This window comes from Glycine max, chromosome 6, assembly GCF_000004515.6.
Source record: "Glycine max cultivar Williams 82 chromosome 6, Glycine_max_v4.0, whole genome shotgun sequence".
NCBI lineage: Eukaryota > Viridiplantae > Streptophyta > Magnoliopsida > Fabales > Fabaceae > Glycine > Glycine max.
This window is the reverse complement of record NC_038242.2, coordinates 45650737-45667151: the sequence shown is the minus strand read 5'-3', so window position 1 is coordinate 45667151 and position 16415 is coordinate 45650737.

Genomic DNA, 16415 nt, shown 5'->3' with positions numbered 1-16415 from the left:
CTTTGCAAATGATAAAGCCTAGTGCTCTTAATGAAGAGATGAGAAGGAAGGCGCAAGGTACTTCTTCTCAGTCAGAGGTGCTTGTTACTGAAAATAAGGGGAGAAGCCAGAAGAAGATGATGAAGGGTGATAGAGACGAGAATAGGAGCAACTCTAGGTCTTGGTACAAAAATGTTGAGTGCCATTATTGTCAAAGAATAGGGCATATCCAGAAGAATTGTTTTCTACAAAAGAAGGAGAGTAAAGACAAGAAGGGGAAACAAAAAGAGAAGGATCATCATGATGACTGTGTGACTACTGCTACCAGTGATGATCTTGTTATTCTCCATGACCCTAAATCGCTTAATCTTGTATCTGATGAGAGCATGTGGATAATTGATAGTGGTGCTACACTGCATGTTACAACCAGGAAGGAGTTCTTCACATCTTACAATACTCCAAGTGATTTTGGAGTCTTAAAGATGGGTGATGATAGCGTGTTCTAGGTGATTGGTGTTGGTGATGTTTGTTTGCAAACCAACATGCATAGGAATGCAATTGCTACTTAGAGGAGTGAAACATGCTCTAGATGTCCGCTTTAATTTGATCTCTGTGCAGGTACTTGATGATGTTGGTTATGATAACCACTTTGGTTCTGGAAAGTGAAAACTCACCAAGGGTAACTTGGTTATGGCCAAGGGGGAGAAAATTTCAAAGTTGTATTGGACAAAAGCTTTGGTTGCTAGAGACAGTGTGAATGCTATGGATATGGAGGCATTTTTGTGGCACCGAAGGCTTAACCATATAAGTGAGAATGGGTTAAATTGTTTAGCCAAGAAGGATATGCTTTCAAGATTGAAGAATGTAAATTTGGAGAAATATTCTCATTGCATGGTTGGTAAGCAAACCAGAGTACTCTTCAAGAAGCATCCTCCCTCCAGAAAATCTGAGTTGCTTGAATTGGTCCATTTAGATGTTTGTGGCCATTTGAAGGTGAAATCCTTTAGTGGTGCTAATATGATGACTAAGGCATTACTAAGAGGGAAATTTGAAGCTTGCTGTGAGATTGCCAGTTTGGCAGTCACCTCCACATAGTTGTGAAAGGGAGATTTGTTGGGTTTTTTTGGCTTCCTTCGTATGTGGAGTAAAGACCCAAATGAGAAGACCTGTATGTATCACTTATTTAAGTAGAGAGGGGTCAGATTCAAGAGTAGGATACAATGAGAGGGACTCATTTGAGAGGAAAAAATAGTTAGAAAGAATGAGAGATAAAATCATTGTGATTATCGCATACCCACTAGAGAGTGTTTTTCATATTGCAACTGCGAATTTGTTCAACGTTGGATCGAAATGATTTTTGGACAGCAAATTCTATACATGTGATTTTCAAATTGTTTAGTTGGATTGTGAAAAACATATCTGAAGAGAGAGATAAATGTTTCACATTCTATGCTTTATATTTGGGGAATATCTTCTTGTTTCTATTGTCCCAATTGGGAGTCTTTGATTTGACTGTTTGTAACACGTTTTAGTGTATTTATTGGAGGTTCTCTTGTATCTTCATTGATTATAGTGGAGTTATTTTTTTTTTATCTTGACGGCCCGTGATTTTTACTTTTGTATTGAGAGATTTTACACGTTAAACAAATTGTGTCTCTGTTTTCTATAATTTCTATCTTGCGTTTTATACTTTATTGGTGCTCCTCACATATTTTTGCAAGTTTGGGAGGAATTTATTTTTGTTGCTTATTACTCTATTATAGAGTTTGTTATTGTGTTGCTCTATTTTTCCCATGAGAGAGTGTTTCTAAATAGGATCCCTACTAAAGAAAAGTTGACTAGGAGAGGAGTGTTGTAATCTAACATAGACACAATGTGTCCTTTTTGTCTTTTGCAGGTGGAAACAATGGAGTACTTGTTTTTTTCTTGCGTCAGGATATCACAAGTTTAGTCTCACTGGTATGCATCGGAAGGTCTACATAGGGTATTACGGGAGGACCCCTATCAACACATTTGGCAAAACTCATTTCGGGCCAATAAACAGGAAGGAATGAGAGTGGTGTGATTAGCCATAATATGGAGCATCTGGAACCATAAGAATAAAGTGGTTTTCGAAGGGAAGGACTAATTTGATGCATTATGGATCATTCAACAATTAATATATGTTTTTGGCTTGGAGTTGGCAAAGGTGTAAGAACAAATCCTTTACATCTGATTTTCATTCTTTGGTCAATGAACCCAATAGCTTCGTTAATCTAACGATATCTGCTTGTTGGAATCTCACTGAATTCATGGTATACAATGACATCGTGCATGTTTCACTATTGGTTGCATGGGTTTTGTTCATTAAATGCCTTTTGATATCATGGGTGGATTTGGTATATATTCCAGATGCATTAACTGTGGTTGTTGGGAGCGCTTGTAGATTTCATTTACATAAAACCCACAATGGCAGCGACACATTATTTGTTGCACTATGTCCTGCGTTCACACTGATAGCAATGGCATGGCACCATTTATTGAATGCCAAAGAGGCAATTATGGCACCGATTAGAAGGCATCTATGAAGGGCGGTGGGGGCAGCATTTTTTGGTTTGGGTATACAAGTACATAACTGAGAGATACATTCACAAAACAAAGTCAGTTGGTGGTTGTGTACGTATGGTTGGGGGGCATAGCTCCTTGGGATATTGGATTCCTATATCACTTATAGTTAGGATACATCTTGATTTGGTTAGATAAAATATAGTACGTCATGGCTATATTTGATGTAACCAACTTATGTAATTTAAATTCTTATTTATGGGTTATGGGACCCCTTGTACCAATTTGTATATATTTTTATTGCCGATAAAAAAGTGGTAACCTTTGTGATTGCTAAAAATTATTTTCAGAATCTTTATAATAGCAATGATAGAGATATTCACTACTACAATTTAAAAAAAAAAACTTTGAAAGATGGTTCTAAAAGACTTTTACCAACAAAGTTGAACTAATGTTGAAATGACAGTTGAACATTTTCAACGATATTTAAAATGATGTGAAAAACACTTTTCTATATCAGCTATATCTAAAATTGATGTAAAATGTATATTAAAATAGACTAAGTTGTCAATATCTTATATTGATTGTGTAAATAACCTTTACAAGAAATATTATTTAACATTAATTTTTTCCCAAATCTAGTATTATTTAGGTACTTTCTAAATCGGTTCTATAAATAAAATTGGAAAATATGTTTTTTTTAAGTATATGATCATTTTATATAATGTCAATCAAAGATTCAACATGACAAAACAAATAATAAGATTCATGTCAAAGCAAATATAATGTCCTCTAGTATTTTTTTTATTTTAGAAGCAAATCTAAATTTCTAGGAAAAACAAGTAAACTCACATAAAGTGATTATTATTGTCAATATCAACTATCAAACCGTGTTTCTTGTTTACTAAGAACTTACATTGACTGTATACCTAAAACTAAAATATTTATTCACCAAGCTCACAAACACAGACATCAATGCATAATATATTGATATGTAGAGGTGTATTCTTCAATTGCATCACAAATCAAATACCTTCTTGAGCACTCTCCCTCACGTACACTATCAAGAATTACGGGTACAGCTGCCATCACTGTTGGCATTAGTGCAGTGGCATCCATGGTTGTCAAACTCTAGAGTCAACTCGTAGACTCTTACGAGTTTAAGAGTTTACTTCAGTCCCACGAGTTTACTCGGAAGCAAACTCGTTTTTGAGCAAACTCGGAGCAGACACGTGGACTCGGAGTGGACTCGTGTAAACTCGTAAGAGTCTACGAGTTGACTCTAGAGTTTGACAACCATGCATAAGTGTTCAAAATTAAAGCATTTAAATAATTAAAAAAAGCACAAATGTCTTCAAAGAAGCATGTCCAATCCTCTAATAGGATCATCTCCATGAATATCATCATTTTCATCATCATCTCCATCTCCATCATCATCATCAAGGTCTTCCTCAGATTGTGCATCATCATTAGGTTCCACAAAAATTAAATTATCTAGATCAAAAGCTTAAAATAGATATCAAATATGCTATATTAGAAATAGTTAAAACTTAAAATAATACACAAGCAAATTTTAAATATGAGAAAGTTCAAAAATTATACATTTTCTTGGTGTTATTAAAGTTTCATTTTATCTTCTCTTTTGCATTTTCCATCTCCTCACATATGAAAAGTATAATTCTATTGAATTTCAGTAACAAGATTGATCCAACTCCAACATTGTAGGGTCAGTTGTTGTGTTTTGTAATAGACTAATATGAAGTATGAACTATGAACTATGAATTTATTGTCATCTGTTTGCAAATTGATGCATTTTGAATATATTTACTTATTATCTATATATTTTTTTTACGAAGTAGACTCTTACGAGTTTACGAGTCGACTCTACGAGTTGACTCGTAGAAGCTCTCACGAGTTTGCATAGACTCTCGATATTGATAACCTTGGTGGCATCCCCCTATTTCCCCTTTTTTATTTGGTTTTATGTATCAGTTAGAGTCAAATTAAAGGAGATCCATATCCCGTACAACCTCCAACAACTGTCAAATTCTAAAACAAGTATTTGAGTTTGTCAAAACATGCAATGTTAGAAAAATTAAAAAAATAAAACACAATAAAAATGCATTTAAACTTAAATATTAATTCAATCCACTCAGTGAAGTAGAAACCCATAACTCTCAGCTACTAATTGAAATCCTTTTTCTTTACAAAATTCCATGCCTCTGTACCTTTGTTATTTGGCTTCTTCTATTTGTTGTTGCATCTCTGCCTTTAGAAAGAACATAATTTTCATTCGGGAGACGACGATGTGCATTATTTATAAAATGAGTGATAAGAAAGAACATAATTTTCTCTTGAAAATAGCATGATATTATTATATCTTAGCATGTTAAAAATGACGATTTTTATTTTTTATTTTAAATAATTACTATATTTAAGAAATCATTACCTCATAAAAAGTTTCATGAATCATAGTTATAAATTTTAATTTTAATTATAGATAACTAAAAATATCATATTTGCATAATTTCATAATAGAAAAATGAACATTAACATGATAAAATAGGGGGGAGGGGGAGACTTAATTGTGCTTGTATGGTACATTTAAAGTATTAATTTACTCTACCACAGAACCTTGTTTTATAGGATTATCAAGAGCTTGTACTTAAAAGCGGCAATTTCTTTGAGTAAAAACAAAAGAACTTTGGGTCTTTGAAGGTACTAAATTCAAAAGCTAATTTTATGATCCAAGTTTTCCTTGAGGAAGATGACAAGAAAAATACAATGCAAAACCGCATTATAGTGGCAAACCTATTTTTTTCCTTTCTAAACACAGAAAATGCATGGTCTAAATTCAAATAAAACATGTTTATAAACTCCATTTTACAAGATTGCATGTCAATTGACACTATTGTAGAGTATATAGTTGTAGATTCTAACTTTTGAGCTCCTAACTTATACACAATGAGAAGCAATTCACTAATTTAGTGTTGGAGAATAGCCCAATATGGTTTATTAGGAACACTGATATGAGAGGATTGAAGACTAGGTGTTACTTGGTGCACCCAGCATTTTTGCTGGGGCACCCAGCAGTCGTGGTGAAAAGGCAAAAATATCTTTCACCCTAATAATATAAAAGTCTTACATTTCTCGTCCGTACTATGTGAATCCTTCGTCTCCTCTTCCTACTGCCGCTTCTTCCTCTTCCTCTCACCATTTGCTTCTTCATTTTCCTCTCACCTTTGGTGTTGGTGCTTGTTCCACTTCTGCTCATCGTTCGTCTTCCTCCATGCTAATGGTTGGTTGTTGTTGGTGATTGTTGGTCCTTCGTCTTCCTCTGTGCTAGTGGTTGTTGTTGGTGGTGGTTGTTGGTCCTTCGTCTTCATTAGTTCTCATTCTGGTTTGTTGGAAAATCTTCTTTGAGGTAAGTGGTGTTCTTCTTGTTCAGTTCTTGAGTAGTTGTTGTTGTTCCTCTTCCCGCTTTGAAGTTGTTTTTCTTGAAGTAATGAATGGTTTTTTTGTTATTATGAGGTTGTTGCATGATTCTATTGTTTTATGTAATTGTTTTTTGGTGTTTTTTGTTGCTAGTGTTGGTTATTTTTGAAGCTTTGTCGAAAAAAATGGCCTGTTGAAGATGGCATGTTGTCGACAAAAATCCATACGGATCAGTGATCCCTGATCCGTATAGGTTTTTATCAAAATTAATAGGAATTTTTAAATTATAAAAATATGTTTAAATATTGGCTGGTTACAATTTAAAAAAAAATATCGCCACTGTCATATGTGTTCATACAGATTGACAATCCGTATGAACCATTGATCTGTATGGTATTTTTTAAAATTTTATTTTATGAACCATATGGATCACTTATGGTTTTTTTTATTTTTTTTTAAATTAAATGTTTTTTTAAAACTGCCATACGGATAAGTGGTTCAAACCGATTGTCAATCCGTATGAACCATACGAATCACGTATGTTTTTTTTTTAAAAAAAAATTATAAACCATATAGATCAGAGATCCTTATGGTTTTTTTTAAAATATTTTTGAACCATACGAATCACTTTATGGTCTTTTTTAAATTTTTCTTTCTTCGTATGGTTTTTTTTAAAAAAAATTTTGAACCATATGGATCACTGATCCGTATGTATTTTTTTCAAAAAAAAAAATTATGAACTAGTATGTTATTTTAATGTTGTTTTTTAATTTATAAAATACGGTTAAATGTTTTTAAAAAAACTTTTCCATCTGTATGAATCATACGGATCACTAATCCGTATGATTTTTTTTATTTTGAAATTTATAAAAGAAGGCTGAATTTTTTGAAATTTATTTGTTTAAAATAATTTAAAATGTAGTTCATTAATTTAATTTTGTTGTATTTATTTAGAAATGTTTTTTTAGTTTAGTGATTTTGTTAATAAAATTTAGTGTAATTATTTTTTGTAGTGTCGTAATCATTTGTGAAATTTAATCATTAATGAAAATTTATTATGTATGGACTGATTTGGTTAGTGTTGTTGATTATTTGCCTAGTTATTTTATTTAATTATGGTTGGTAATATAACATTACATTTGATTAGATTAGTAAGATTACATTAGATATCCCATATGAAGAGTAAGATTAGATTACTAAGATTAGATTAGATTTCCCATATTAAGAGTAAGATTAGATTAGATTTCTCAAATTAAGAGTAAAATTAGATTAGATTTCACAAATTAAGACTAAGATTATATTAGATTTCTCAAATTAAAACTAAGATTAAATTACCTAAGATTTCCAAAACTGAGACTATATTTAAATTAATTAAAATTAGTTATAAAAAGTAATTTTGAATTGAAAATTAAAAATGATTGAAATCGTTTATTAAAATCTGGGCCATTGAATATAAAAAATAGGATAATTATTATGCAGATAATGGTTAGAACTAGAGGTCTTGGTCGGACTTTAGGGCGAGCAATAGGAAAAGTGTTGGGGAGGAGAGACGAGAGTGACGATGATGCACCCTAACGGCGAAGGCCTACTGCATCAGCACATAGACAGCGACAACAACAAGTTGTTATCGAGGACCCTCTTACGGCTGAGGAGGAATTGGTCAACGACTAGCCAGAAACACCTGTTGAAGAAGGTGCTACTGATGTTGAGGGTTTTCCAGGCAAACCCCATGAGACATCAATTCTGACAGATTTTTAAAATCACATTGCTTTGAGAGTATGGAATGGAGAGGTATGTAATTTTTTAAAAATATAAAGTATGTAGTTTACTAGTTAATTATTTTTTTACATCATCCATAATATTGTTTGCAGGAACGTCCTGAGTTAAAGCTATCTTTCCATAGAAGGAAGATGGCTAAGTTCGGGAGGCCTGCCCCAGAGATTGAAGGCCTTGTGGTGGCCAATGGACTGAGTCCCTTGATCGTTTGTTCCCTAGATATGGGCGATAGGGAACTAATGTCTACTTTTGTGGAACGCTGACATAAGGAAACTAGTAGTTTCCATTTTTCCGTTAGAGAGGTGACTATCACCTTGGGTGACATTGTGTCGTTGTTACATTTGCATGTTGTAGGGGCGTTCCACAACTTCAAGCAACTTCATGTCGATGACACTATCAAGATGGTGGAGTTACTCGAGGTCAGCGCTGTAGAGGCGCGTGCTGAGACCATTCAGTGTCATGGGTCTTATGTGCGACTATAGTGGCTGCACGACCTATATGAGATAAAGATTGAGGCATGTGATTGGATTGTAGCAGCACGAGCGTATTTGTTGCATCTCCCTGGATGCACACTCTTTGCTAACAAAAGTGCCACACACGTGCACGTGGTATTCTTGGATGCATTGCGTGACCTGACGCAGAGTGTGGGTTACACTTGGGGCGCTGCTACACTTGTGCACATGTATGATAATTTAAATGACGTATCCAAGAGCACGACGAGGCAACTTACAGGATATATCACTCTGTTACAGGTTAGTTAAGATGTCACGAAATTTTTTTCATTGAAGTTTATTATTATATGTTGTCGTGTATGTTAATAAATATGTTTGTAAAACATATTTAGTGTTGGATTTACGAGCATTTTTCATCCATTTCTTGCGCTGTTTTTGCCGAGGATTATGATGAGAGGAGACTGAGTTCATGTCGTTGGACCTTTGGCAAGGCACTGCCCGTTTCCACATATCGGAGGCGTCTAGATAGACTGACCCTTGATGCGATGTGCTGAATTCCGTACGGTAACCACCGTTCATTTAGAGAATTTAAGGTCATCTCATTATTTTCCGACCATCTTAGATGAGGCCCCTTGACTGTCATTCACCAACCAAAGATGGTTGTACGATAGTTCGGCTACATCTAGACTATTCTGCCACACCCTGTTGTGTCTTCGCTGTCTGTTGTAGAAATTGATGATAGATGGATGCAGTTTGGTGACTACATTGCACTAGTAGGGAAATTATGTGTAGTGTCTGGCCACTTTTCGCCAGATTACCTAGATTGGTTATACATGATCTCGCACCCATTCATGAGTCCGGCACAGTCAGGGAATCCTCCTAGAGTACCGCCAGTTCAGCAAGATGAAGAATTTGTTGAACCAGATATGTATCAGCAACTGATGGCGGCAGCGGTACCTAATGAGGCAGACATTGATCAACATCATCTTCGGCATGTAGTGGTAATATTATTTTTTTTTGTTTTTTTTGTTTGTTTCTTTGTTTGGTATTTGATTACTAACAATTGTTATGTTTGTTTTATTTCACTTGCTAGGATGACTTTGCAGCAATTGCTGATAAGTTGGACAAGCTACTGAACCGTAGGATTTTGATTGAAAGAACAGAAGCCTATACTGTTGTTGAAGAATGTGTAGGCATCGCAAGACACTACATTGGCCAGCCAACTGTAGCCCACAGATCGAGGCGAAGGTAGCATACGAACGGACATTGAAGTTTTACTTTACCTTTGTAAATTTTTGGTTTCTAATTTTTGTATATTTATTTATTTTGGATATTTTATTTATTTTATATATTTATTTATGGACAGTGACACTTGTTTATTTAATTTTAATCATTATGTGATATATAATATTGTCATTCGTCTATCCTTAATTATTACTTAATTATTACGCATGTATGATACATCGTTGTCAGAATTGACAAGACATTGTGAAATGCATGCGCATTAAGATAAAGCATGACACAACATTGTCAGACTTGACAACACATTCTGATGCAAGAAGATAAAGCTTGACACCAAATTGTTGTAGTTGACAACACAAACAGAAATCATGTGCACGCGTCTCTATTTTTTTTTATTTTAAAAATGAAGTAATGTTAATTAGTGAAAACCATCTATATATATATGACACACTCCAACACTCTAAAAAATCACGCAATCTCTCCCAACCTAATTTTTAGAACAAAGTATGGCATTTTTGGGATAAACAAGCAGTCAGACGATTGTGAACTCCACATTGGGTTTTATTTTTCCAAATGGATCGATTATTGACAATGATAGTGGTGTTTATTTTCAAAGTTCCAGTCCAGTGCCCATTCGAGTACCTAACGGTTGTGATTTTGAAAAGCTAAAAATCATAATACACAATACCCTTCAGCTAACTGACAAACAATATATGGATGAAATTTACTATCGGCAGCCATTCACAGATACAGGTAACCAATTTCACTTTCAATGTATGCAATTGAAAAATGATGATGATCTTAACACAATGTTAATGTGTAATCATCAATTTTCGTGTGTTGGCCCGATTGAGTTATTATGCACCATTGGTAGAACACCAAATGGTATATTAAACTTACTTGAAGCCATATGACCCCTACTCATGATGCCCTGCTATATTACAACGAGATGTGGAACATGCCATGCCAAAATGAGTTTGTCAGTTACTCGTTCACAGGAAAAAATCCAAAAAAGTTTGACATTTCTTCCGGATATATCATCGATGAATTGAAGGATTTGATCAAGCAAGTTGCACCTCATGGGATTCCCCCTTATGGTATTCATGAATCACAAACAGTAAGACGATTGTTTTTTCGACAACCAAACCACTATGAGTATTCCCCGAAACCTCTCTAGAGCCCAAACAACATTATTAAGATGTTCTCCTTCCAAGTAGGCAAAACCAACGGAGAATGTCATTCCTGTTGGTGTAACACCAACAATATCAAGCAACGGCATATTGTACCTATTTGTTTTGTAGGTACTGTCGATCAAGAAAACCAAATTACAAGAATTGGTTAACTTTACTGCATCAGGATGACTCCAAAACAAGTCACGTACAACATTATCATCCTTTAGCCTATGCCAGTGAATATACTGATCTCGATCAAGCAACATTATCAGTTGTTGCATTTCAGTGTTACTCCCTCTTATGGAAGAACGGTAAGCATGTTTCACATTGTAAATTTGTTTGATTGTTGTATAATTGTTGCCATTGTGCTCCTTCAACATTAACAAAATATTTCTTGGCTTCACCATGGACTTCATCATATCAGCAACAACAATCTCTCATCCTTTGTTAGTCGACCTGCATATGGATGCCCAACCTATGACTTTGCCATTTCGTGATTGTAAATCCCACAAATTAACTTTACCATCTAGTCGTCTTCTCCCGAAACTGGCTTCGCACGCAACTTAAACGAGCATCCACATTTTCTACTGCTAGTGAATGTTCTTACCAAATTATGTTTCTTAGGCCTATACTCCCCACTCCTTTCACAAGCTATCAACAAAAGTGAGGCTCTTCCTCGAACATCGGTATTGGTGTCTGACCTCATTATAACGACAACAAATCCAATGTCATGAGCCAACGATCGAGCCCATTGTAAAACTTCATCACGACTACCAAACAACTACAACACAATTCAAATCAGGTTTGCCATGAGTAAACATTTATGTAATATAATTATTGTACCAACAACAATAAATTGCACAAATACCTCATAAGTATTAAAGGCATCAGGGCAATCAACTTTAATGCCAACATCTTCCTCATTTTCAACATTCATTTCAACTTCTTCAGACATGATACTATCATACATCCACTGGTCTCCATCCATCTTAATAAAACATTTAACAAATTCAATAGCAACAAATTCAAATTCAATTCACACAAATATAGTTGTTTACATAAAAAATATTTTATAGGAATTTTTCATTAAAATGTCATATAAATCTAATAAATACATCCTTCAATAAAAAACATTAAATACATAATCATTCTGATGTAAATTTATTTAATTATTAACCATTAATATATTCATTTTTAAGCAATGTAATATTACAAAAATTAGTAAAAACAAAATTTACTAAATTATTAATAATTAATTTAACTATTAAAAATAAAAAAATCCATATGACCATACGGATTGCCAATCCGTATGGGTCATACGGATCACCAATCTGTATGGGTCATACAGATCACCAATCCATATGTTCTTCACGTACCTCTTCTTCTCCGGCAACGAAAACCGACCACAATCCATCGTATACTCCTCAGCAACGCACGTACACCATTGTAGAACAAATACACTTCCAAACTGCCCTTAACGAAAGCAACATACGCTGACTTACGGAAATTTTATGGAAAAAAATGATGCTGCAGAAATAAAAAAATCCTACTGCTATTTATAAGGGTATTTTCGGCATTTAGGAAATTTGTTGGGTGCCCCAAGCAATTCCCTTGAAGACTAAGGAAGGAGAATCCTTTCTCGGGTTTGTTTCTTTTTTTTGTAAGGGTTGTGTTTTGCTTGGTATGTGTTATGTCTTTGTTGTTGTGGGAATAGTGTTGTTTGCACCATGGATGGTTTTGTGGAGAAGGATAACAATAGTTTATTAATTATTATTGTTACAAATTAAACAAATACAATTTTAAAATAGAGTAAATAATTCATACATTAAAAGTTTTTCACACTAACATCTAATCACAAATGTATGGTGTTCTTTTCAGATTTGGCAAGAAGTTATTTATGGTGGTGATTCTTTGTGAGCCTCTCCACAATGATAGTGGGATACCTACAAAACCACTATGACGTTGAAGTTAGAAATATGTCAACAATAGTATGTGAGTTGAAATCAAAATATTTTATCATAATCTTGATTGTCTCTTATATAGGAAGAGATTGAATTATCTTATGTTTCCTCTAATAAAAGATATTTTCTAGTATTATGATTATATATTTATTTTATGATTAAGAGATAAAATTTTTATCTTATCTTATTTAAATCTCCTAGATATCTTGGATCTGAATAACCTACTCGATCGACCACTAAATACATACAGTAACTATTGAGTCCAAGTAAAACATATGATAAATTTATAAACTTTTACAACAATTATTTTAAAATTCATAACTACTGGTTTGATTTTTTTTATCAATTGACAATGCAAAATTTTTAACATTTATGTACACGAAAACTAAACTCTAAAACTTTAAATGTATTTAAGAAAAAAGTGATATTTGTAATATTGTATGAACGATCAAACATAATCTTAAAATAAGAAATTGATTGAAAGAGAAACAATATTAAAACAAAATTATTTGAAAGATGAAGAAAATAAATGTTGAAAGAAGTAAGCAATCAGTCTTTACTCTTTTTATGTTCCACCATATATCACACGTAATACCATTTTCCTTATTGATGAGATTCTCATTTATTTGATTATACACCACATATAATATCACTTTCCCTATTTAAAAGTTATGCAGTGGTATCAAGTTAATGAATAATCAGAGACATAAACTATTGTTAAAGCGAAATTTTTTAAGTTCATATAGTAATGTATATAAAATATAGTATTCAAATCATACTCAACTACGTTGAATGGTGTAGTGGGATTTTGTTGGTTGAATTTCATATAATATCAATGTTAAAGGACATATTCAACAAAACCTTAAGCTTTTAATGCATTAAAAATAGTTTTTCTCAAATATTTGAAATATTAAATATCTAATTTCATATTTGTCGGTTAATTGATCGACTAATTTTATTATAATTAAACACTTTCAATTAATTTATAAGTTTTCAGTTAGCTTTCAACTTTTCAATAGTTTATAAATTTTTAACTATCTTATAAGTTTTCAAGCTAGATTATAAACTAATTTTATCAAACATATTCAAAATAAGCTACTTTGAAGTAATTTTTGGAAAATAAATTACTAAAATAAGTTCATGTACCAAATAATCTTAATTTTCTTAAAAGAACTTACAAGCTCATCAAAAGTCTCAAGAGTGTATTTAACAAGACATTTCAGTTAGTTATTAATTTATTTACTAACTAAAAAAAACTTATTTAAATGTTTAGTAAATTAATTGAGTGTCAAATAAGAAGTCTCATAACTTTGGTTAAACAAAAAAACCATGCATGCATTTATAAAATATATAAAAAGATAAATAGATAGGATTTCCAAAATTTTCATATACGATATGAGGCTAATTAAATACCATATATATCATTTTCCTTATTTAAAAGTCTCGTAGTGCTATAAATGTGTAGTACAGTGTATACCATTGAATCTATAGAGACAATAAACGTTTACTCTGAAACCTAACAAACACCACACTAAAACAAGGCACAGGGATGGCTTCAGTCAAGATAGCTTTTGCAGTGGTCCTTCTTGTCTTAATATCTTCCAATGGTATTTTCCTCAACATACTCTTGTTTGAGTTTTTTAAAAGACATATATACGTGTAGAAAAGAATCAACATTATTCTAATTTTTTGCATATCCTTTTGCAGGGCATGGTTTCAAGAGCGACACTGTTGAGCCTCCTTGTGAAGGAAATCACGAATGCAACATTTATTTTCCCAATTGTGAAGGAGAAGCAATTTGTGATAATGGTATTTGCGAGTGCCCCCATAGCAAAGAGAGCTAAAAAAATGGTGTAAAATAAACCGTAATTGGACTTAGGTAATCCACCATGTGATTAGGCGAATTGTTATGTGGGAGCTGGCACATGCATATGCCCTTAGAATTAGAATACGTAGCATGTTTGAGATCTGGTAAATAAAGATGTATTTGGGAATGAGACAATAAATATATAGTAATAAATGAATTTGTTTGATGATTAATTAATGTTTCGATTTCATGAGATTCTTGAAATTCATTTTTAAACGGGTTAAAAGTTAAATACATTTACTTCACACCGAACATGTTACCTATTTTTCTTTCTGCTGGATGTATGTTTTTTTTAAATGTTTTGTTGTTTCATTTTTTAGGATCAACATGTTGACATTAAAACTAAAATTTGTGAATTGACATATGATGAAGATATATAATGCAGTACATAGTTATTTTGGTTGTCCACAAGTCTCTGTAGGGATAATCATGGTTGAGACACTATCGTTAATCGTTAAATGTGAACACCACACCCTTTTTAATAGAAATTAAAATCTTGATTCAGCATATTGAGAGATTAGTTATTTTCGTTATATTAATGTAACAAATTGTTTCTCCTTGATAATTGGGAAAAAATGTTACATTTACGTTAATTATTGTTTTTTTTAATTTCAAACAAAATAACATAATTGTCAAAATCTTTATACAAAAACATAATTAATGGTCAAACTTGAATTGTTTTGAGAAAAACCCTTTATATTCACTTAAGAAACTTTCACTTTTTTATTTTTCTTATTTTGGATTCAATTTTTTTCTTTTATCAATTAACATGAACGGTTAACGTAGCTGCTGTCTGGGATGGTCTGGTGATGCTTCTTTGAGAGATTAAGGTCTCAATTTCTCTCTTCCTTCTATGTCCAGTTCTTTTTCACTCTCTCTCTCTTTTTCTTTTTTTTTTCTCCTGTTTTTTCGTCTTTACTTCTCTCATCTATCCACCCCTTGCATTTTCTTTATCATGGGGATAGGGATGGATCCAGAAAACTATTAAAGGGGACATGAATTTTTTTCTTTATAATTATTTAAATAAATAAAATTTAATTAGAAAAATATTTACTATTTTAACACATAAAATTAAAATTAACTTTTTATTTTAAATGATAATAACCTTAACCATCATAATAACAACAAAAATACTACTAATTTTATATAATTTTAAATTGATTATCATTTTAATCATTGTAATAATAATAAATACACTTAATTTACCACATTACATCATATACAATTAATTTTACATAATTTAATACATCAAAAATCTTAAGGGATGGGGATTACGGCCCTTGTCCATCCCTCTAAATCTGTTCCTGCATGGAAAATGCTTTAATTTCTTTTTATTCATTTTTTTTCTTTTAAGTAAAATATATTCTTGGTCTTTCAAAAAGTATTAAAATGTCACTTTTAGTTTCTTTATAAAAGGGTTATGCTTAGTAGAAAATTATTTTCGTCTCTTCCATAGAAACACTTTTTTAAAAAAAATTACATTTGATATTGTTTTAATTTTTTTTTAACCAATATTTGTTTTAAAATAGAGAACTATAAAGTTCATTTGATGACCGAAGAAAAAAAGGAAGAAGAAAAAGATAAAGATAAATTATTATACGGTTTACTCAAATAATTAACTTACAAGAGTAATCAAACAATTAATTAAATAATTAGTCAAAATAATTAACTAAAATAAATTTAATAATGAGTCAATATAATTAGATAATTAAAATAATCATTCAAAATAATTATTTTAAACAACTAATATAGTTTATTTATTAACATGTTTAATTAATTAATTAAAATAATTATTCAATTCATTAATTCAAGTAACTGATATATATATATATATATATATATATATATATATATATATATATATATATATATATATAATTTAAATCAATAATAAATAAAATAAATATTTAATTTAATTTAAATAAATAGTTCCATTAGAAAAATAATAAAGTCAAACATAATTAATGCTATATTTAGTTTTTATTTA